Source organism: Ipomoea nil, unplaced genomic scaffold (genome assembly GCF_001879475.1).
Source record: "Ipomoea nil cultivar Tokyo-kokei standard unplaced genomic scaffold, Asagao_1.1 scaffold1313, whole genome shotgun sequence".
In the NCBI taxonomy this organism is placed as follows: domain Eukaryota; kingdom Viridiplantae; phylum Streptophyta; class Magnoliopsida; order Solanales; family Convolvulaceae; genus Ipomoea; species Ipomoea nil.
Window position 1 is genome coordinate 18,744 of NW_017617741.1, and position 11,149 is coordinate 29,892.

The 11,149-nt window shown below is 36.0% G+C and overlaps 8 non-coding genes across 8 annotated transcripts; 2 read left to right on the forward strand and 6 right to left on the reverse strand.

Annotated features, from left to right (window-relative positions):
- Window positions 1-432: 432 nt before the first annotated feature.
- On the reverse strand, window positions 433-505 carry TRNAE-CUC. The gene has a single exon. It is a non-coding gene; the product is annotated as a tRNA-Glu (tRNA).
- Window positions 506-2,805: 2,300 nt separating this feature from the next.
- Window positions 2,806-2,876, reverse strand: TRNAE-CUC. The gene has a single exon. It is a non-coding gene; the product is annotated as a tRNA-Glu (tRNA).
- A 1,103-nt stretch (window positions 2,877-3,979) lies between these two features.
- TRNAE-CUC lies at window positions 3,980-4,051 on the reverse strand. Its single transcript has one exon. It is a non-coding gene; the product is annotated as a tRNA-Glu (tRNA).
- A 2,111-nt stretch (window positions 4,052-6,162) lies between these two features.
- On the forward strand, window positions 6,163-6,247 carry TRNAM-CAU. The gene is given in 2 exon segments: window positions 6,163-6,200; window positions 6,212-6,247. It is a non-coding gene; the product is annotated as a tRNA-Met (tRNA).
- Window positions 6,248-6,313: 66 nt separating this feature from the next.
- Window positions 6,314-6,386, reverse strand: TRNAE-CUC. The gene has a single exon. It is a non-coding gene; the product is annotated as a tRNA-Glu (tRNA).
- A 1,108-nt stretch (window positions 6,387-7,494) lies between these two features.
- TRNAE-CUC lies at window positions 7,495-7,567 on the reverse strand. The gene has a single exon. It is a non-coding gene; the product is annotated as a tRNA-Glu (tRNA).
- Window positions 7,568-10,889: 3,322 nt separating this feature from the next.
- TRNAM-CAU lies at window positions 10,890-10,974 on the forward strand. Its single transcript is given in 2 exon segments — window positions 10,890-10,927; window positions 10,939-10,974. It is a non-coding gene; the product is annotated as a tRNA-Met (tRNA).
- A 68-nt stretch (window positions 10,975-11,042) lies between these two features.
- On the reverse strand, window positions 11,043-11,115 carry TRNAE-CUC. Its single transcript has one exon. It is a non-coding gene; the product is annotated as a tRNA-Glu (tRNA).
- Between the last annotated feature and the right edge of the window lie 34 nt (window positions 11,116-11,149).

Sequence of the window (11,149 nt, forward strand, 5' to 3'; positions counted from 1 at the left end):
TAATTTGAAACACACTGTAGTTTCATTTTATTATAACACACAAAAAAATACGAGATCTGTTAAAATTTAACGGCGGTAATTCTTTACTTAAAGACACGACGCCATTTTCGGAACATGGTCCACTCAACTGTGTGGACCATGCTCCACGGTATAACAATCGTCTTTGCACACCATTGATCTTGCATTATCTAGTGGCCTAGAATTCCTTAACACAAATGCACTGGTAATTTAAAAAAGGAACGTACGGGGACGTAATTGTCATTGCCACTTATCAACGTGGGGTGGAGGCGTAGTTGGCTAGCGCGTAGGTCTCATAGCTTCTGAGTGATCCTGAGGTCGAGAGTTCGAGCCTCTCTCACCCCATATTCCAAAATGTGGTTTTTCCCTCGCCGTGAACTAGCAGTGCAAAAAATAAAAGAACAAAAAAATATTTTCCGTTGCCGGGAATTGAACCCGGGTCTCTCGGGTGAGAGCCGAGTATCCTAACCAACTAGACTACAACGGATTCATTGTTCCACTTTTTCATCTTCTGAATATCGGCCAAAATTTGACTGTGGACCTTGCGTCCACACAGCTATGTGGACCATTGTCCAAAACGGAGTCGTTTCTTTTAATGAAAATAAACGGCACCGCACCCGTTCTGTGTAATTAGTTCGTTTGTATAACATATCCAGTTTCATTTTATTTATATTGTAGTTTCATATCAGCACAACTAAAGTTTCATTTTGTTTCAACTGCAGTTCCATTCGACATTATATGTACAATAGTCTTATTACAATGAGACTTGTTATTGAATTCTATTTTATACTCACTGTAGTATTGTTACAACACCACTAAATTATAATTCTAATTCAACTACGATTTCATTTTATATACACTGTAGTTTTCATTAAAACACAACTAAAGTATCATTTTGATATAACCACAGTCTCATTTGGCAATATAACACTCCAATACGTGAGACATGTTATTCAGTTTCCTTTTATACATGCTGTAGTTTCATTTCAGCAAAACTAAAGTATCATTTCAATTCAAATACAATTCTATTTGACAATATACACTCCAATATGTGAGACATGCTATTCAATTTCATTTTATACATACTGCCGTTTCGTTTCAACATAACTAAAGTATCATTTCAATTCAATTACATTTTCATTTGACAATATATGCGAGACAAATTATTCAGTTTAATTTGAAACACACTGTAGTTTCATTTTATTATAAACACACAAAAAAATACGAGATCTGTTAAAATTTAACGGCGGTAATTCTTTACTTAAAGACACGACGCCATTTTCGGAACATGGTCCACTCAACTGTGTGGACCATGCTCCACGGTATAACAATCGTCTTTGCACACCATTGATCTTGCATTATCTAGTGGCCTAGCAATTCCTTAACACAAATGCACTGGTAATTTAAAAAAGGAACGTACCGGGGACGTAATGGTCATTGCCACGTATCAACGTGGGGTGGAGGCGCAGTTGGCTAGCGCGTAGGTCTCATAGCTTCTGAGTGATCCTGAGTCGAGAGTTCGAGCCTCTCTCACCCCATATTCCAAAATGTGGTTTTTCCCCTCGCCGTGAACTAGCAGTGCAAAAAATAAAAGAACAAAAAATATTTTTCCGTTGCCAGGGAATTGAACCCGGGTCTCTCGGTGAGAGCCGAGTATCCTAACCAACTAGACTACAACGGATTCATTGTTCCACTTTTTCATCTTCTGAATATCGGCCAAAATTTGACTGTGGACCTTGGTCCACACAGCTTGTGGACCATTGTCCAAAACGGAGTCGTTTCTTTTAATGAAAATAAACGGCACCGCACCCGTTCTGTGTAATTAGTTCGGTTTGTATAACATATCCAGTTTCATTTTATTTATATTGTAGTTTCATATCAGCACAACTAAAGTTCATTTTGTTTCAACTGCAGTTCCATTCGACATTATATGTACAATAGTCTTATTACAATGAGACTTGTTATTGAATTCTATTTTATACTCACTGTAGTATTGTTACAACACCACTAAATTATAATTCTAATTCACTACGATTTCATTTTATATACACTGTAGTTTCATTAAAACACAACTAAAGTATCATTTTGATATAACCACAGTCTCATTTGACAATATAACACTCAATACGTGAGACATGTTATTCAGTTTCCTTTTATACATGCTGTAGTTTCATTTCAGCAAAACTAAAGTATCATTTCAATTCAAATACAATTCTATTTGACAATATACACTCAATATGTGAGACATGCTATTCAATTTCATTTTATACATACTGCAGTTTCGTTTCAACACAACTAAAGTATCATTTCAATTCAATTACATTTTCATTTGACAATATATGCGAGACAAATTATTCAGTTTAATTTGAAACACACTGTAGTTTCATTTTATTATAAACACACAAAAAATACGAGATCTGTTAAAATTTAACGGCGGTAATTCTTTACTTAAAGACACGACGCCATTTTCGGAACATGGTCCACTCAACTGTGTGGACCATGTCCACGGTATAACAATCGTCTTTGCACACCATTGATCTTGCATTATCTAGTGGCCTACAATTCCTTAACAAAATGCACTGGTAATTTAAAAAAGGAACGTACGGGACGTAATGGTCATTGCCACGTATCAACGTGGGGTGGAGGCGCAGTTGGCTAGCGCGTAGGTCTCATAGCTTCTGAGTGATCCTGAGGTCGAGAGTTCGAGCCTCTCACCCCATATTCCAAAATGTGGTTTTTCCCTCGCCGTGAACTAGCAGTGCAAAAAATAAAAGAACAAAAAATATTTTCCGTTGCCGGGAATTGAACCCGGGTCTCTCGGTGAGAGCCAGTATCCTAACCAACTAGACTACAACGGATTCATTGTTCCACTTTTTCATCTTCTGAATATCGGCAAAATTTGACTGTGGACCTTTGGTCCACACAGCTTGTGGACCATTGTCCAAAACGGAGTCGTTTCTTTTAATGAAAATAAACGGCACCGCACCCGTTCTGTGTAATTAGTTCGGTTTGTATAACATATCCAGTTTCATTTTATTTATATTGTAGTTTCATATCAGCACAACTAAAGTTTCATTTTGTTTCAACTGCAGTTCCATTCGACATTATATGTACAATAGTCTTATTACAATGAGACTTGTTATTGAATTCTATTTTATACTCACTGTAGTATTGTTACAACACACTAAATTATAATTCTAATTCAACTACGATTTCATTTTATATACACTGTAGTTTCATTAAAACACAACTAAAGTATCATTTTGATATAACCACAGTCTCATTTGCAATATAACACTCAATACGTGAGACATGTTATTCAGTTTCCTTTTATACATGCTGTAGTTTCATTTCAGCAAAACTAAAGTATCATTTCAATTCAAATACAATTCTATTTGACAATACACTCAATATGTGAGACATGCTATTCAATTTCATTTTATACATACTGCAGTTTCGTTTCAACACAACTAAAGTATCATTTCAATTCAATTACATTTTCATTTGACAATATATGCGAGACAAATTATTCAGTTTAATTTGAAACACACTGTAGTTTCATTTTATTATAAACACACAAAAATACGAGATCTGTTAAAATTTAACGGCGGTAATTCTTTACTTAAAGACACGACGCCATTTTCGGAACATGGTCCACTCAACTGTGTGGACCATGGTCCACGGTATAACAATCGTCTTTGCACACCATTGATCTTGCATTATCTAGTGGCCTACAATTCCTTAACACAAATGCACTGGTAATTTAAAAAAGGAACGTACGGGGACGTAATGGTCATTGCCACGTATCAACGTGGGGTGGGCGCAGTTGGCTAGCGCGTAGGTCTCATAGCTTCTGAGTGATCCTGAGGTCGAGAGTTCGAGCCTCTCTCACCCATATTCCAAAATGTGGTTTTTCCCCTCGCCGTGAACTAGCAGTGCAAAAAATAAAAGAACAAAAAATTTTCGTTGCCGGAATTGAACCCGGGTCTCTCGGGTGAGAGCCGAGTATCCTAACCAACTAGACTACAACGGATTCATTGTTCCACTTTTTCATCTTCTGAATATCGGCAAAATTTGACTGTGGACCTTGGTCCACACAGCTGTGTGGACCATTGTCCAAAACGGAGTCGTTTCTTTTAATGAAAATAAACGGCACCACCCGTTCTGTGTAATTAGTTCGGTTTGTATAACATATCCAGTTTCATTTTATTTATATTGTAGTTTCATATCAGCACAACTAAAGTTTCATTTTGTTTCAACTGCAGTTCCATTCGACATTATATGTACAATAGTCTTATTACAATGAGACTTGTTATTGAATTCTATTTTATACTCACTGTAGTATTGTTACAACACCACTAAATTATAATTCTAATTCAACTACGATTTCATTTTATATACACTGTAGTTTCATTAAAACACAACTAAAGTATCATTTTGATATAACCACAGTCTCATTTGACAATATAACACTCAATACGTGAGACATGTTATTCAGTTTCCTTTTATACATGCTGTAGTTTCATTTCAGCAAAACTAAAGTATCATTTCAATTCAAATACAATTCTATTTGACAATATACACTCAATATGTGAGACATGCTATTCAATTTCATTTTATACATACTGCAGTTTCGTTTCAACACAACTAAAGTATCATTTCAATTCAATTACATTTTCATTTGACAATATATGCGAGACAAATTATTCAGTTTAATTTGAAACACACTGTAGTTTCATTTTATTATAAACACACAAAAAATACGAGATCTGTTAAAATTTAACGGCGGTAATTCTTTACTTAAAGACACGACGCCATTTTCGGAACTGGTCCATCAACTGTGTGGACCATGGTCCACGTATAACAATCGTCTTTGCACACCATTGATCTTGCATTATCTAGTGGCCTACAATTCCTTAACACAAATGCACTGGTAATTTAAAAAAGGAACGTACGGGGACGTAATGGTCATTGCCACGTATCAACGTGGGGTGGGCGCAGTTGGCTAGCGCGTAGGTCTCATAGCTTCTGAGTGATCCTGAGGTCGAGAGTTCGAGCCTCTCACCCCATATTCCAAAGTGGTTTTTCCCCTCGCCGTGAACTAGCAGTGCAAAAAATAAAAGAACAAAAATATTTTTCCGTTGCCGGGAATTGAACCCGGGTCTCTCGGTGAGAGCCGAGTATCCTAACCAACTAGACTACAACGGATTCATTGTTCCACTTTTTCATCTTCTGAATATCGGCAAAATTTGACTGTGGACCACTTGTCCCAAAACGGAGTCGTTTCTTTTAATGAAAATAAACGGCACCGCACCGTTCTGTGTAATTAGTTCGGTTTGTATAACATATCCAGTTTCATTTTATTTATATTGTAGTTTCATATCAGCACAACTAAAGTTTCATTTTGTTTCAACTGCAGTTCCATTCGACATTATATGTACAATAGTCTTATTACAATGAGACTTGTTATTGAATTCTATTTTATACTCACTGTAGTATTGTTACAACACCACTAAATTATAATTCTAATTCAACTACGATTTCATTTTATATACACTGTAGTTTCATTAAAACACAACTAAAGTATCATTTTGATATACCACAGTCTCATTTGACAATATAACACTCAATACGTGAGACATGTTATTCAGTTTCCTTTTATACATGCTGTAGTTTCATTTCAGCAAAACTAAAGTATCATTTCAATTCAAATACAATTCTATTTGACAATATACACTCAATATGTGAGACATGCTATTCAATTTCATTTTATACATACTGCAGTTTCGTTTCAACACAACTAAAGTATCATTTCAATTCAATTACATTTTCATTTGACAATATATGCGAGACAAATTATTCAGTTTAATTTGAAACACACTGTAGTTTCATTTTATTATAAACACACAAAAAATACGAGATCTGTTAAAATTTAACGGCGGTAATTCTTTACTTAAAGACACGACGCCATTTTCGGAACATGGTCCACTCAACTGTGTGGACCATGGTCCACGGTATAACAATCGTCTTTGCACACCATTGATCTTGCATTATCTAGTGGCCTACAATTCCTTAACACAAATGCACTGGTAATTTAAAAAAGGAACGTACGGGGACGTAATGGTCATTGCCACGTATCAACGTGGGGTGGTGGCGCAGTTGGCTAGCGCGTAGGTCTCATAGCTTCTGAGTGATCCTGAGGTCGAGAGTTCGAGCCTCTCTCACCCCATATTCCAAAATGTGGTTTTTCCCTCGCCGTGAACTAGCAGTGCAAAAAATAAAAGAACAAAAAATATTTCGTTGCCGGGAATTGAACCGGGTCTCTCGGGTGAGAGCCGAGTATCCTAAACCAACTAGACTACAACGGATTCATTGTTCCACTTTTTCATCTTCTGAATATCGGCAAAATTTGACTGTGGACCTTGGTCCACACAGCTGTGTGGACCATTGTCCAAAACGGAGTCGTTTCTTTTAATGAAAATAAACGGCACCGCACCCGTTCTGTGTAATTAGTTCGGTTTGTATAACATATCCAGTTTCATTTTATTTATATTGTAGTTTCATATCAGCACAACTAAAGTTTCATTTTGTTTCAACTGCAGTTCCATTCGACATTATATGTACAATAGTCTTATTACAATGAGACTTGTTATTGAATTCTATTTTATACTCACTGTAGTATTGTTACAACACCACTAAATTATAATTCTAATTCAACTACGATTTCATTTTATATACACTGTAGTTTCATTAAAACACAACTAAAGTATCATTTTGATATAACCACAGTCTCATTTGACAATATAACACTCAATACGTGAGACATGTTATTCAGTTTCCTTTTATACATGCTGTAGTTTCATTTCAGCAAAACTAAAGTATCATTTCAATTCAAATACAATTCTATTTGACAATATACACTCAATATGTGAGACATGCTATTCAATTTCATTTTATACATACTGCAGTTTCGTTTCAACATAACTAAAGTATCATTTCAATTCAATTACATTTTTTGACAATATATGCGAGACAAATTATTCAGTTTAATTTGAAACACACTGTAGTTTCATTTTATTATAAACACACAAAAAATACGAGATCTGTTAAAATTTAACGGCGGTAATTCTTTACTTAAAGACACGACGCCATTTTCGGAACATGGTCCACTCAACTGTGTGGACCATGGTCCACGGTATAACAATCGTCTTTGCACACCATTGATCTTGCATTATCTAGTGGCCTACAATTCCTTAACACAAATGCACTGGTAATTTAAAAAAGGAACGTACGGGGACGTAATGGTCATTGCCACGTATCAACGTGGGTGTGGCGCAGTTGGCTAGCGCGTAGGTCTCATAGCTTCTGAGTGATCCTGAGGTCGAGAGTTCGAGCCTCTCTCACCCCATATTCCAAAATGTGGTTTTTCCCCTCGCCGTGAACTAGCAGTGCAAAAAATAAAAGAACAAAAAATATTTCCGTTGCCGGGAATTGAACCCGGGTCTCTCGGGTGAGAGCCGAGTATCCTAACCAACTAGACTACAACGGATTCATTGTTCCACTTTTTCATCTTCTGAATATCGGCAAAATTTGACTGTGGACCTTGGTCCACACAGCTGTGTGGACCATTGTCCAAAACGGAGTCGTTTCTTTTAATGAAAATAAACGGCACCGCACCCGTTCTGTGTAATTAGTTCGGTTTGTATAACATATCCAGTTTCATTTTATTTATATTGTAGTTTCATATCAGCACAACTAAAGTTTCATTTTGTTTCAACTGCAGTTCCATTCGACATTATATGTACAATAGTCTTATTACAATGAGACTTGTTATTGAATTCTATTTTATACTCACTGTAGTATTGTTACAACACCACTAAATTATAATTCTAATCAACACTACGATTTCATTTTATATACACTGTAGTTTCATTAAAACACAACTAAAGTATCATTTTGATATAACCACAGTCTCATTTGACAATATAACACTCATACGTGAGACATGTTATTCAGTTTCCTTTTATACATGCTGTAGTTTCATTTCAGCAAAACTAAAGTATCATTTCAATTCAAATACAATTCTATTTGACAATATACACTCAATATGTGAGACATGCTATTCAATTTCATTTTATACATACTGCAGTTTCGTTTCAACACAACTAAAGTATCATTTCAATTCAATTACATTTTCATTTGACAATATATGCGAGACAAATTATTCAGTTTAATTTGAAACACACTGTAGTTTTCATTTTATTATAAACACACAAAAAATACGAGATCTGTTAAAATTTAACGGCGGTAATTCTTTACTTAAAGACACGACGCCATTTTCGGAACATGGTCCACTCAACTGTGTGGACCATGGTCCACGGTATAACAATCGTCTTTGCACACCATTGATCTTGCATTATCTAGTGGCCTACAATTCCTTAACACAAATGCACTGGTAATTTAAAAAAGGAACGTACGGGGACGTAATGGTCATTGCCACGTATCAACGTGGGGTGGTGGCGCAGTTGGCTAGCGCGTAGGTCTCATAGCTTCTGAGTGATCCTGAGGTCGAGTTCGAGCCTCTCTCACCCCATATTCCAAAATGTGGTTTTTCCCCTCGCCGTGAACTAGCAGTGCAAAAAATAAAAGAACAAAAAAATTTTCCGTTGCCGGGAATTGAACCCGGTCTCTCGGTGAGAGCCGAGTATCCTAACCAACTAGACTACAACGGATTCATTGTTCCACTTTTTCATCTTCTGAATATCGGCAAAATTTGACTGTGGACCTTGTCCACACAGCTTGTGGACCATTGTCCAAAACGGAGTCGTTTCTTTTAATGAAAATAAACGGCACCGCACCCGTTCTGTGTAATTAGTTCGGTTTGTATAACATATCCAGTTTCATTTTATTTATATTGTAGTTTCATATCAGCACAACTAAAGTTTCATTTTGTTTCAACTGCAGTTCCATTCGACATTATATGTACAATAGTCTTATTACAATGAGACTTGTTATTGAATTCTATTTTATACTCACTGTAGTATTGTTACAACACCACTAAATTATAATTCTAATTCAACTACGATTTCATTTTATATACACTGTAGTTTCATTAAAACACAACTAAAGTATCATTTTGATATAACCACAGTCTCATTTGACAATATAACACTCAATACGTGAGACATGTTATTCAGTTTCCTTTTATACATGCTGTAGTTTCATTTCAGCAAAACTAAAGTATCATTTCAATTCAAATACAATTCTATTTGACAATATACACTCAATATGTGAGACATGCTATTCAATTTCATTTTATACATACTGCAGTTTCGTTTCAACACAACTAAAGTATCATTTCAATTCAATTACATTTTCATTTGACAATATATGCGAGACAAATTATTCAGTTTAATTTGAAACACACTGTAGTTTCATTTTATTATAAACACACAAAAAATACGAGATCTGTTAAAATTTAACGGCGGTAATTCTTTACTTAAAGACACGACGCCATTTTCGGAACATGGTCCACTCAACTGTGTGGACCATGGTCCACGGTATAACAATCTCTTTGCACACCATTGATCTTGCATTATCTAGTGGCCTACAATTCCTTAACACAAATGCACTGGTAATTTAAAAAAGGAACGTACGGGGACGTAATGGTCATTGCCACGTATCAACGTGGGTGGTGGCGCAGTTGGCTAGCGCGTAGGTCTCATAGCTTCTGAGTGATCCTGAGGTCGAGAGTTCGAGCCTCTCTCACCCCATATTCCAAAATGTGGTTTTTCCCTCGCCGTGAACTAGCAGTGCAAAAATAAAAGAACAAAAAATATTTTCCGTTGCCGGGAATTGAACCCGGGTCTCTCGGTGAGAGCCGAGTATCCTAACCAACTAGACTACAACGGATTCATTGTTCCACTTTTTCATCTTCTGAATATCGGCAAAATTTGACTGTGGACCTTGGTCCACACAGCTGTGTGGACCATTGTCCAAAACGGAGTCGTTTCTTTTAATGAAAATAAACGGCACCGCACCCGTTCTGTGTAATTAGTTCGGTTTGTATAACATATCCAGTTTCATTTTATTTATATTGTAGTTTCATATCAGCACAACTAAAGTTTCATTTTGTTTCAACTGCAGTTCCATTCGACATTATATGTACAATAGTCTTATTACAATGAGACTTGTTATTGAATTCTATTTTATACTCACTGTAGTATTGTTACAACACCACTAAATTATAATTCTAATTCAACTACGATTTCATTTTATATACACTGTAGTTTCATTAAAACACAACTAAAGTATCATTTTGATATAACCACAGTCTCATTTGCAATATAACACTCAATACGTGAGACATGTTATTCAGTTTCCTTTTATACATGCTGTAGTTTCATTTCAGCAAAACTAAAGTATCATTTCAATTCAAATACAATTCTATTTGACAATATACACTCAATATGTGAGACATGCTATTCAATTTCATTTTATACATACTGCAGTTTCGTTTCAACACAACTAAAGTATCATTTCAATTCAATTACATTTTCATTTGACAATATATGCGAGACAAATTATTCAGTTTAATTTGAAACACACTGTAGTTTCATTTTATTATAAACACACAAAAAATACGAGATCTGTTAAAATTTAACGGCGGTAATTCTTTACTTAAAGACACGACGCCATTTTCGGAACATGGTCCACTCAACTGTGTGGACCATGGTCCACGGTATAACAATCGTCTTTGCCACACCATTGATCTTGCATTATCTAGTGGCCTACAATTCCTTAACACAAATGCACTGGTAATTTAAAAAAGGAACGTACGGGGACGTAATGTCATTGCCACGTATCAACGTGGGGTGGTGGCGCAGTTGGCTAGCGCGTAGGTCTCATAGCTTCTGAGTGATCCTGAGGTCGAGAGTTCGAGCCTCTCTCACCCCATATTCCAAATGTGTTTTTCCCCTCGCCGTGAACTAGCAGTGCAAAAAATAAAAGAACAAAAAAATATTTTCCGTTGCCGGGAATTGAACCCGGGTCTCTCGGGTGAGAGCCGAGTATCCTAACCAACTAGACTACAACGATTCATTGTTCCACTTTTTCATCTTCTGAATATCGG